The sequence below is a fragment of the Pyxicephalus adspersus genome, chromosome 9 (genome assembly GCF_032062135.1).
Source record: "Pyxicephalus adspersus chromosome 9, UCB_Pads_2.0, whole genome shotgun sequence".
NCBI classification, from domain to species: domain Eukaryota; kingdom Metazoa; phylum Chordata; class Amphibia; order Anura; family Pyxicephalidae; genus Pyxicephalus; species Pyxicephalus adspersus.
Window position 1 is genome coordinate 18,169,908 of NC_092866.1, and position 13,179 is coordinate 18,183,086.

General features: G+C 36.9%; 1 long non-coding RNA gene across 1 annotated transcript in view; it reads left to right on the forward strand.

The window, feature by feature from the left end:
• Nucleotides 1-12,607: 12,607 nt before the first annotated feature.
• LOC140338686 (uncharacterized) overlaps nt 12,608-13,179 on the forward strand; it is an 11,458-nt gene continuing 10,886 nt past the window's right edge. The window contains exon 1 of the long non-coding RNA XR_011922301.1: nt 12,608-12,794. This is a non-coding gene — a long non-coding RNA (uncharacterized lncRNA). The remainder of the gene's footprint in view (nt 12,795-13,179) is intronic.

The window sequence follows — 13,179 nt, forward strand, 5'->3', positions numbered from 1 at the left end:
TATAATGTATCTTTTTACATCTGTTTGGAGGCTGTAGAAGCTCTACACAGTGCTGAAACAAACCCGAATTTTTCTCCCATTGACTTTAATGGCATTCGAATTCGAATTCGACCACCCGAATTTTTTTGCTATATTCAGCCGAATAGCTGTCGAATCGAATAGTGAGCTATTCGACCAACACTACTGCCAAACCTACTCAAGGCTCCCCCTTTTGCTCATCCTGTGTACACGGCCTAACCTAATCTATTGTAGCTAAATTCATAAGTATTTGAAAGCGCTTCTGAGATCAATGGTGTTTTTCCGTTCTCGTAGATCCAAATGACGGATGTGTAGGTTGATTTTGCCATCGGCCAACATCCAAACAGTTATAATATATTACATCCTTTACCATAGGAGCAATACAGAGGGTAAAATCAGGAACATATAAACACTTGGCTTCCATTGACAAAAAAGGATATATTTAGCCAATAGGCTAAACTGTCGCTTCAAGTAGTTTAAATCCAAAATTTTTGGAACGTTTGTCTTTAATGGTTGTGAACCACTCAGAGTTCCATGAGCAACCTTGCTTGTTGGAATTTAGGAATTCTTGGCTCATTGTAGATTAAGTGCTTGAGAAATATGTACAAAGTGTTGTGTTATAAAGGGATCTTTATCTGTATTTAGGTACATTTTGCATTCAATATTTCTAAAAACACATTTCACCATAAATGAGGAAATCCGGGACACTGTGACCTATTTCAGTATGTACAAACCAAACAGCAGGCTGATTAAGAAAGTTCAAAAGTTCTCCAATTTTCATAGGATAATGAACTCAACACAATGGCAAAATCCACAATATATATACATAATGAGCAGAATTGTTTTATTGGAAAATACACTAAGTTGCCTAAACCAAACTCAGTAACTGCACCTTTCAGGCTTGTATTTGGAGCAACAATCTATCCTTTTTTTCATCTGTTTTCTGTTTTTCTCCCAATGGCCTATTTTGGCAGACTTGGAGCATTTAAATTCAATCAAGAGAATCAGACAGACTTGTCTCGGTAGGAATGTTGTTTTTAATTTAAAATGTTTATAAAAAAGAATATTAAAACTATGTTTTTCCTCTTCTGAATACGGCAAAGAGCAACTTACAAGGAACAGTAGCTAAAGGCACCTAAATAAAACAATATCTTTTATTGTTCTGATTATTCTAAACTTATATAAACCGAAGGAACACCTGGGATTTATCTTCTTTTTTTTGCAATTTCAGATGAAGAAGTAATACACAGGAGAATGTCCAGACTTTGGCCTGATTTGTCAAAGGCAAATATTTTCAATCCTGGACCGGATCAATTCTAGGTTTGATGGATGACCCAGGTTCTCCCCTGATAATCTATTCTTAGTATTAGAGACTTTTTTTTTAAGTCATTCACCTCTAGGAGGAATATAGGATTAGGAATTAGCACTTGCTACTGTATCTGAGGTCTCACAGGCAGCTGGTAGGTAAGTAAAGAGATGGCTGTTGAAGCAGATAAATAAAAAATAGTGGCTGGCAGTTGGAATGTCGGGAACTGGGGCACCATAGAAGAGATATGGAGCTCATACCCTGGGTTTCCATGCTTTTATATATTTATATCAGCCCTCTGTTCCTTGGAAATAAGCAAATCTTTGTCTGCCAACTTCTAAATCTTTCACTTCACCTGCAAGAGCTCCAGATCATTGTTGACCAAAACAAAAAGGTACAGCTTAGCCGAAATCAATTTATTGCACGCAGGGGTCATCTTTAATGCTGAATCAACACCTCCAACACCTCCAACAGCATTCCCACATCTTTGACCTAAAAGTTGCTCTTATGCTTATAATATTCCATGCGGATCTAAGGAGCCAGTGAGAGTACAACCTGTTCTGAAAAAGAGTTATTATTAAGATTATAAACCCAGTTTTACCCTCAGACACTTTTATGTATAGGTGAAGATCTTGTTGTCCCAATATCAATAAGCCTTTTGGAATTATAACAGCATTAGGAAGTTTTATTAGCAAATATAAAAACACACTCAGGAGATCTCCAAGGATTAACAAGATAAACAAGTGTGACAAACATTTTCAAACGTTGGGATCATATCTTGCAAGCCTTGCAGTCAGCACTGATATGATGTAACCAAAACAAGGAGAGAATATGAGGAAACAAACACATTCTATTCCTGAGATTCCAGTTTACTGGGCCCTCTCCCTACATTAGGAGAGTCAAATATAGCCCAGCCAGCGGATCATTAAACTGTTCATATTGTCTGCTGGATAATCAGAACTTTCTAAATTAATACCTAACCTTTCTTGTATAGGGGTCAATGTTCCATGGATGCTTAGGCCAAATTCAGTACGTTGGAATGTGTTAGTTAACTTTACTATAGTTCTTAAATTGCATACCCCAAAAAAATGTTATTTTTAGGTTTTTATTGGTACATTGTTTTATTAAAGTAATAATTTGTGATTAATAATCATAAATAAATTATATTAATAATCACAATATTATATATACTATTTATTACTGGTTCAATTAAAAGAATAACAGAATGTTAATATGAGCTGACAAATAGACAAAAATGTTTGTTTGTTTTTTAATTTAAAGTCATATAATCCATAACCTTCAATTAGTTAAATGGTCAAGTTGTTAAATCCTTTTTAAAGTAAACCTGTATTTATGAATATTAGCACAACCAATTTCACAGGATATTGGAAAGTGGTTAACATATTATTATCTATTTTTTATATTATGAAGCGCTGTACAATTATTAGGGGTTGCAGATTACAAGCCTGGGCATATAACAAGTACAGTGGCTTCAAGAAGTATTTACTTTTTTAAACTTTGGTATGTGGTCGCCTGATGCTACAATTGATTAAATTAATATTTTTTTCTCAATAATCTACACTCAGTACCCCATAATAACAAAGTAAAAATACATTTTTAGACAGATTTGTATAGTACCTAGTACTTAGGTGAAGCACATTTAGCAGCAATTACCATCAGTGGACAGCCATTTTCAAGTTCTTCCACAGATGTTTGATAGGGCTCTGACTGTGCATTCCAGAGTTGTCCTTAAGCCTTTCTGTGTTGTCCTTGCTGTGTGCTTTGGGTTATTGAAATTTTTATTATTACACAGTATTTATATAGCACCATCATATTGCGCATCGCTGTACAAAGTCATGTCACTAAATGTCCATCAAGGGGGCTAATGTCCTCTCACAGCCATAATCATATGTCATTAATACAGTCTAAGGTCTATTTTGAGGGTAGCCAATTAACCTAACTTCATGTTTTTGGGATGTGGGAGGAAACCGGAATACCCGGAGGAAACCCACACAGACACGGGGAGAACCTGCAAACTCCATGCAGATATACAGATAATAGTGTCCTGGCCGAGATTCGAACCTGGGACTGCAAAGGCCAGAGTGCTAACCACTAAGACTATGTGCTGCCCCATGGTCATGCTGGAAGGTAAACCTTAAGCCCACTCTGAGGTCTTTTTTATGAAGAATATCTCTGTACTTTGTTACATTCAGCCTTCCCTCAACCTTACCTAATCTCCCAGTCCCCGCTGCTGAAAAACACCCCCATAGCACAATGCTGCCACCACCATGCTTCACTGTTTGGATGGTATTCTGCAGGTAGTGAGCAGTGCCTGGTTTCCTCCAATCATAACATTTACAATTAAGGCCAAACAGTTCAATCTTGGTTTCATCAGACCTGAGAATCTTGTTCCTCAGCCTTCAGGTGTTTTTTTTTTTTTTCAAACTCCAAGAAAGCTTTCATGTGTTTTGCACTATGGAGAAGCTTCAGAATAGCCAGAATACTCGCTAAAGCCACTGTACAAGCTGGATGCGGGAAGAGAAGAGGAACTTACAATCTAAGAGGTGGGGGAAGGGAATCATATACAATAGGTACGGAAACTGTAACTATTTAGAAAAGTTTACCTGATTGAGAAAGATTATTAGATGAATTTGAAAAAGAATTCAAGTGAGTGGGAAAACCCCTAGTCTGTGGTATACATAAACTTCATATAAAGTTTATAAACTGAACATGACAAGTTCCCTTTAAATGTGGTCAGTTCTACCATACTTACTATTTTTATCACTCTATTTTTGCTGCCGGAAAACTTAGTGATCTATCTGGTTTATTTAAAGAGAAAATGACTGTATTTGTATGTTATTTTTAATAACTGCAATATACTGTAAGGTCTAATAAAATATTTGTACAAAGTATTAATCATTGTGACTATTTGAATAGACCAAAACAAATGGACAAAACTCCATTAGTACAACCATTATTAAAAACAACAAGTAAAACCTGTGTATACAGAACGCTATAGCTATGACTGACCCAGAGGAAGGCAACAATATTATTATTGGTTTAAAAAGCTCAGTTCAGGTATTTTGTACACAGTCATTTAAAATCAGCTTCGTCCTGTGCATTGAACTAGTAATTATTTTTTATAAACCCATTATTTTAGAATTATTATAACTAATAGCCATAGAATTTCTCCTCCCACTCACCTACATGTGCATTGATACCAAATGTAAAACCCCATAACCCCAGCACCATTTACTCTATTTGGGTAAATTAGGGCAAACACGTTTTTCTAGATTTGGATGCAGTTAGGAAAAATGATAATTTGTGTTGATATTTATAGCTATCAGGGCCATTATTCTGTAGATTTACCATTACTTCTTGTCCCGCAGACACAAAGTAGCAAAAATACTGAAACATGGTCACAAAAAGCAAAAACAAAGATAAATTATTTAAAAAGTGCTTAAAAAAAGGGTGTTCAGGTGTGTTAGTTAAAAAAAAAAACATTTTGTGCAATTCACCTTTTTTCTGACGCTCCCTCCCAGAGAGAGGTAATGCTAAAACACCCAATGCCATTTTCCATGTGAGTCCAGGCTATTATGAACCTTCCCCCTTGGGATCCATAACTATGTCAGCTTGGAATAACAGTACAACATTGTATACCATTGAGTAGCGCTGACGTCATACTGTTAACGCCACTATTTATAGTAATTAAATCTATTGAATAAAGCTATGAGTAATAAACTCACAATGTAATGATGGCTGAATGGCTTTTCAATATAATTATTCCAGTCTGCAATATCTCATATCTGTCATCAAAATATTTCTTTTGTTTCTGTTATCTTTCTTTTACTTCCTTGTTTCTATGTTTTTCAGTATGTATGTAGTTAGCTTTAGAACCTGCAACCTTGAAACATTTCAAGGCAAAAAAATAAAACAAAACAAAAAGATTAATAAAAAATAAAAAATTCACTTCAGTGCGCGGGGCCATACAATGTTATGTGATAGGGATAAACTTGGCTTGGATGCTGCTTCACCATGTTTACCAAAGTTTTTTTTTTCTATTCTAAAATACCACTTAAAAACATTAGATTTATAAAAGCTAAGAATTTGCTATCCCCAAAAAATTCACAAAAATATTTTGACACCCTCAGGAAACTCATCTAGGACAGGAGGACTTTAGGTTTATGCAAAAATCATGAGTGGATGTGGTCCCCCCATTTACTGGATGAAATGAAGACCAAGACACATGGTCTAGCAAACCATCCAGTGTTCACCAGAGCACCTCACAAGTGATGGAGGTAAGTACAGTTAAAAATAAAACACAAACCTTATACAATATCTTTACCCACCAAGCCCAAACAGCTACTTAACACAACTGGCCTAATTCATTAAGGTGGTCTAAGACTGGAGAAGATGCAGTATCATGAGAAGAAATCTATTCCAGGTTTGCGGGATCACCGAGGTTCTTCGATGATAGTATATCTTTCCAGTATTAAAGAGCATTAATAAATGAGGCCCAATATCCCAAATGCCATCTAGAAAAGGTTGACCTGGTGATGCTTTCTTCACTTATTCAATTGTTCTCTCTGAAAACCTTCTACTACAGGGGTGTCAAACTCAAATACACAGAGGGCCAAAATAAAAACATAGACAAAGTCACGGACCAACCATGAAATTTATTGAAAAAAATGAGGAAATTTTTCCTTCTCTTTAGATATAAACACTTTTCATATGGAAACAAAGAGGTTTTGCTTCACACTCAATCAGGAACAAGCTTATAATAGAGAAGGAGGCATAAAAATTTTGTTTTGATTTTATTTAGTAAAAAACCCTATGCCTCTTTCTCTATTTGTAGCCTTCAATATTCTCCTATGAAAATCCAACCATTCAATTCCATGCCTTGGAGTAGCAAGGAAAAGTACAGCTGAGGGGGAGTGCTGGAAATGCCAGACGATGCCAATGTGGAGCTTAATCTAATGCGTGACCCGCTGCTGAAACTCCCTCTTCATTTAAATAGCACTGGGACTAAAATTCCCGGCATTATTTACGTCTATAAAACAGTCCAATTCAGGGCAAGGCATAGGCAGAAAGCCCGCTGGTCCATGGACCCGAGTGATACCGGAAATTGTAGTAGCGGTGCTATTTCAATGCAGCGGCTAGCAAGCTGCAGTTCATATTTAGGATTCCTTTGGGAGCCAAAAAATGGACGTTGGGGGCAAGATTTGGCCCCTGGGCCACCCCTGTTCTGCCATTTACAATAACTGACCAGGATAAATATAAGGCTTATTCCACATACATCACACCTTCACATGGTCTATCAATATAGACACAAAGAAACATAACTTTGCAAACTGGAACACGTGGGACTACTGCCAGCTAAAAAAGTAATAATGATTCATTAGCATATGACTCCAACTACAACTGACCAAGACATCACCCACATAAAATCATGTCTCTAGGCTAAATAAACACTATAGAACACAAGCAAAAAATTCCCACATGGAGCCCACTTCTTCAAAGGATGCCAATTTCCCAAGCTGATCTCAAAATTCCTGCACACTGAATAGTACCATACAGGGTTTTTTTCTGAAAAAAGAGCTGGCTAAAGCCCTTAATGAAAACAAAGAACTCAAAAGTATAAAGTGAAAATACTATACCTCCCCTCTAATGTTCATAAAACTGGCCTAAAGCTACTTACACACGTCAAATGCTTCTCGTCCGGTAATTGGCTCAGGGCCGATATCGGACGAGAATCTGGCGTGTGTACAGTCCCCGTCATCCATCGTCCGAACGACCGTCCTGGCGGATCCACGTACGATGGATGACAAACAATCGTAATGCAAGGGAAGGGGGAGAGCGTGCCTCAGGGTGCCGCTCCGTCGTTCTCCCCCTCCCCTCTATGTACAGCACTTGTTCATGCATCGTGCAGTCCTTAGTCATTGGAAAGGATCATGAAAGACCCTTTCCAATGACAATAATTGCACGTGTGTACCCAGCTTTAGACATTAAATATAATGCTTAGTTGTTATTACAAAGTTAATTCCATTATATCATATTTGCTACAGCCTATTCATCCTGAGATTCCTTACAATAATACTGGAAGATCCATTGTCAGGGAGGTGGACATGGTAAAAATGTATACAAGACATCTGATAATATCCCTGTACTGACATTTTGTATCACCAATTAGATGTATTTATCTACCATGCATTACCTAAGCGACAAACCAGTTTACATAAATTTTCCTATGTTTGTTGTCTGCCTGTTTGTTTCTATAGAAAATCACTTTATCATGGTCACAAACCAAGCTTTGTCCTGTGCTGTTAGCACACTGTAATTAGTATAATTGTTTTGTGGTAAACTACTAATTATTATGGAGACATATACAGTCCCACAAAACAGGTTGTTTTTAGCCGTACCTATAGACTATTTTTAATAAAGGTTAATCCGATCACACGCAATAGGGGTTAAATTAATAAACTAATATGTATTTTTTTTAAAAAGAACAGCATTTCAGCTTTCATGGAATTATTACAGTTTGCACATCATATTACAGTTTGCACACATGCAATAGGGGTTAAATTAATAAACTAATATGTATTTTTTTTAAAAAGAACAGCATTTCAGCTTTCATGGAATTATTACAGTTTGCACATCATATTACAGTTTGCACACATGCAATAGGGGTTAAATTAATAAACTAATATGTATTTTTTAAAAAGAATAGCAATTCATCCTTCATGGAATTATTAAAGTTTGCACATCATAATTGATGTCTATTGCCTTTACCACCTAATAGCTCCCAACTATTATTTAATGAGAAATTGAACTCTGGCAGTTGTGCCCAACAAAGGACAGATAGAGGGTAAAGAACTAATTACCAATAATGCTTTTGGTCCCCTTGCAGCTATTCTATTCTATTCTATTCTATTACTATGACTTGTTCTGTAAGCCATGTATGTGCAGGTGGTCATTCTAGATGCGTCGTCATGTCAGAGGCTTCAGCAGAGGAAACCATAGTGGCATTGTTAAATATCACTCAAATAATCCTGAAACTAGCAGTCAGAGAAAGCAGTGCCTTACACCTCCCAACTTTAGAACATGAGAATGAGTGACATCTCAGGGGAATATATTATGCAGAACACACTTGAAGTATATTGACCTGATTGGGTCTGAAATAAAAAGGGCCTGGTAAAGTCCAAACCTAATCACAGTATACATTTCATATTTATACCACAGTCATTGTTTCCACCAAATATTCCCTACCAGCTATACCACAAATGACAGTCTCACAAACTTGTTAAAAAAATAAACTTATGGTCCAGAACCTTGTAAAGTATTAAAAAAAAATTTTAAATAGGTGGCTCGTGGTATTAATAAATATAGTAATCCGTTCTAAAACGCCCGGTCAAAAAAATTTTTCTAGCATAATCCATCAACAACACTACTAATGAATCAGATTATTTATTTTGTCTGTAGAAGCAATAACCCAACATTGGTGGAACAAAGATCACCCCAACATTGTTGTCAAAAGAAATAACAACACCCCAAGATGGTGTCAGTTGTCCTTTTCATTAGTTCAAATAAAAACTCAGAAACATTGGTGCCCAGTGGATTAGGTAACAATTCATCATTCCTTCTTCTTTTCTACATATTATATACAGCCAGGGGAATTGATAGAAAATTGCAGCATTCCTCAACCCCTCATAATTATTAAAAAACACTGGGAAGACAGAAACCAGCCAACCTATGTATAGCTTGCTTTAATGACATCATACCTTTCAAGATGTCTTGAGTACTGCTAGGATTGCAGAAAAGCATATACTGCATGTAGTCTTATACTTGTACTACCAACACCCAAAAAAAGCTTCTTGAGTGCTGTATTTAGACTCCCTTTCCATTCTCAGTGCTGGAGTAATGGCAGGTGAAGGCCTTGCTCCCAAGACAGCCTTGTTGTTTCTGCATTTTAGGAGCTTGTGTTTTACCTCGAAGTTTAGTACTTCCCTTTATTCTTAGCTTGATGTAAAACGGGGCAAGATACCATTCCAGTACCCAACATGGGGACACGACCTGGATCCATGGGACATTCGAATCTTGGTTAAATTCTATGGGATCCAGGAGGTATGGAGTATCAGAATCACAAGTTATATAATGTCATTCTTGATGTTCCTTACAATTTTTAATAAACCCCTTCTATAACACACTACAAGGATGTGCAGCTTGTTATATCTGTATAAAATCAATGTAGCCAATATTTCTGACTATTTTTATGTATGCATAGAAGGTATGACTAAGGACATATATCTTTCCATTTTTTATAATTCCTTCATCCAAAAATAAAGAATTTTAATGTTTACTAAAAGTGTTTTGTTTTCCTTAGCATTTTTCAGAGTATCCCAGACGTAGATCCCAAGGGATATTGGGATCTTGGTCAAATCCTGGGACAGTCCCACAGGATCATTTCAAAGGTATTGAACTGTATGGCCTAGGTACCCTCACAAAGAGGGTAATATAATAGTGTTAAAAGTTAATGATCCCTACAACATAGAAAATTCTAACTTGTTTAATAATGCATACATACCTTGAATCCAGTCTGTTTGCTAGCTATGTGGCATTTTTCGTCTCTTTTTTTTTTGCTATGGTATTGGAGAAGTGGGCTAATGATGCTCAACAGACCTAAAAAAGCTATATACAGTCTAAAATATATAACACTATAATAATAGCTTTATGTGTGTTTTACACCAATGGTTTTTAAATGCAAAATGGAGGGCATCAAACATGATAAGAATAATAAAATAGAGTATGCTTCCTACTTAATCTACAGTTTATAAGAAATGAAGCACATAATTTTGGATTTTAATATGATATGTTGACATTCTGTTTAAAAAAGGGGGTTTGGGTTCCTTTAAGTCCATATCAATTAAATCTGTCTGGTTAGAGTACAAGACAAACGAGAAAAACAAACAAGCAATAGAGCAATAGCTAAATATTTCATCATCAAGGGTGAGAGCATTAACTGTGTGTAAATATAGATCATTACAGCAAGTCACATTTATAATATCAAGAATAAAGTTTGGTTTTGTTCTCATTCACTGCACACAACAAGGAGTCAGAGGCATTACTCAGCCCAGAACTAAGAAATAATATGTAGACTGGACTAAAATAAACACCTCTAGGTTCATATCTAATGTAAGTAAATTGTGGCAGGCTGTGTAAATCAGATTTACCTATACTAAACACTGGTTATTTTATGTCTTTGATAACTTACTGTAAAGTAATTAAAGAACAATTTTAATCTAGTAAGAGTGACTCAATTATTCAGCTTTGTAAATGTCGATGAAATGGGATGGAACTGGAAATTTTAAGAAATCAGGAAGATATGAAAATAGTTTTTAGATTAAAGTCAGCACAAATTTACATCATTCACCAGACTCAACAGGTTTTATTCTTTAGTAAATCATTCACATTATCCTTCAGTGGTGTGGTCTCTTCTCAGATTTTAAAGCAGTGGTCCCTAGCTAGTCAACCCTAGCCCTCCTCCTAAAGTTGGTAATGGTTTCCTAATAAAGGAGCGTTTTGTGCCCATCAGTTCATTTTAACTGAGTCCAAGTATAAGTCTATAAGTCTTTAGGCTATCTCTAAGAGTGATGTTCCTCCTACAATATGAGACATTATTCCCAAAACCACCAATATACTGTGAGCTGTGGATATAGCAATTATTGTCAGGGTTTCCCTCAAGACCTGAAAGTTATTTTAAATAATAAAATGCAGAGAAAGGCTGTACTAGAATATAAAAAGTAAAGTAGAACTTACTTTTAGATCTAGGTAGTTAAGTTTTAGAACCTCAGAAGTCCAATTCTTTCCCACTTCCACTTTAACATTATGTCTGTTTTTTATAACTGCCATCTGTTTAACACTACAAGAAATATATTATTCCAATTTTCCTATTTGTTACCCTGAACCATATCTTACAGTGTAATTCAACCCCTCCTAAGAAAAGCATTTATACTTCAAAATAGGTCTTCTGGACATCATCAAAGTGTCAGGTGTACAATACTAGAGTTACCTAATCCGAGCATCCATCATGCTTTAGACACTCATCGCTCATCAAAAGAATTTATGGAGAAAGATGATTAAAGAAGAACTTGTAAATTACTAAAACTGCATAATATATTACTCCAGTAAAAGCACATAGCATCCTTTTCTGTAAAGACATGTTGTACTATATAGAAATATAGTGTTTCATAGTATATTGTAAAGTATATAAGTGTTTAAAAGAAAACTGGGGCTTGTATGTGAATACTTTGGGACTGATTTACTAAAATGAGTTTATGCTGTTTATTAAATTTAGGGAATTAAAACTCAGCATAGATGGAAGTATAGATGGAAAAAAAATCATTTTGCAAAGCGTATAAAAGAGTTGTAAGTAAATGTAAACAAAAGCACCGCTTTACTTGCACTTTTTTTGACTGCTAAAGCCATGCTTTGCAAAGTGAGAATCCACTTTGCTTGGTGAACAGCCTAAAATAATTTATTAAATTAACCAGCATATACCTCCCCATTCCCCTATAAATAAATATATATATATATAAGTATAACTATATATGTATATATAGTAGGAAGCCATGTTTGCTCATTGTGTATTCAAATTCTACTTCTTGATTTTTAACACCATGCAGAGGTTTTGTTTTAGGACTAACATGTATCTTTACCATTGTGGCCTGATGATGAATATCATGCACGGAGAGACAGGACCACTAGGGGGCGCTATGGCTTGTATGGCGGTGGTGTGAGCCCTAAAAAGAGCCAAGGCGCAGAGTGTGTCGTAACCAGGTTTTCTCCAGAGCCTCTGATGATTAGGATGTTGTGCCGCTGGTTGTGGCCAGGTTGCGGTCCTTGGGCACACCAAGGTGGGAAAGCACGGTACAAAATCACAAGGCAGGAGGATAGTCAAGAAAAGCCAGGGTTGAGGCAGGCAGCAAGCAAGAGAGGTCAGGTCACACGCCAGGGGTCAATAGCCAGGGATCAAGGAGACAGTCACTAGTGACACAGAGGCTACTGCCGGCACAGGGAACACAGGAGACACTGGGAGCAACAGGAGATACGGGTGATGCAGGGATGTCCATAGACAGACAGGAACACTGAAACAGCACAGGGAAGTTGTTTGGGAACCAACAGACTGGACAATGAGGGGTTAACACAAGAGCTGGACACAGGAAACACTGGATTAGGCAACAGGTTTACAGGAACCAGATCACAGAACTAGGAGGCTCAGCACTAGTGAAGACTTGTTGCACAAACACAGAATGCAGTCTGTGAGCTAGCTAATTAGCCAGGCTGATCAAGAGGCTTTTTTCTGATTGGCCAGCGGATTGGACGGAGTTGATAAAGCTTGGAAACAGAGGCACGCCCAGCATCAGAACTCCCCGCATGCGCAGGACAGAGATGCCTGTGCTTAAGTTAGGAACAGGTAAGTGTGACAATGAATCTGATATTTTATTTGGAGTCTTAGAAACTCTCAGTCTTTTTTGACCTTTTCCGATAGTCCTTCTATAAGAATACCAGTGTTCTCCCCAGCCCCCATTAGCAGGGAACTCTACCGGGAACTTTTCTTTAACCACCTGGCTGTTTTAGGGTGGTTACTGAAAAGCATGGTCACAATACTGGGGCCACCACCTACAGCTTCCTCCCATTCAGTTTAAAAAGAATTCTGGAGAATACTGTATACTTAGTTTTCATCCTCTTATACTTCTAGGCAAACACATAAGGGCTTGGTACCCTTGATGGGGCCCCTGTTTGCTAAGGAGGGTGCGGGACCCTTGTGTAGTGGTACACTTCAACCCCCCCCCCCCCCC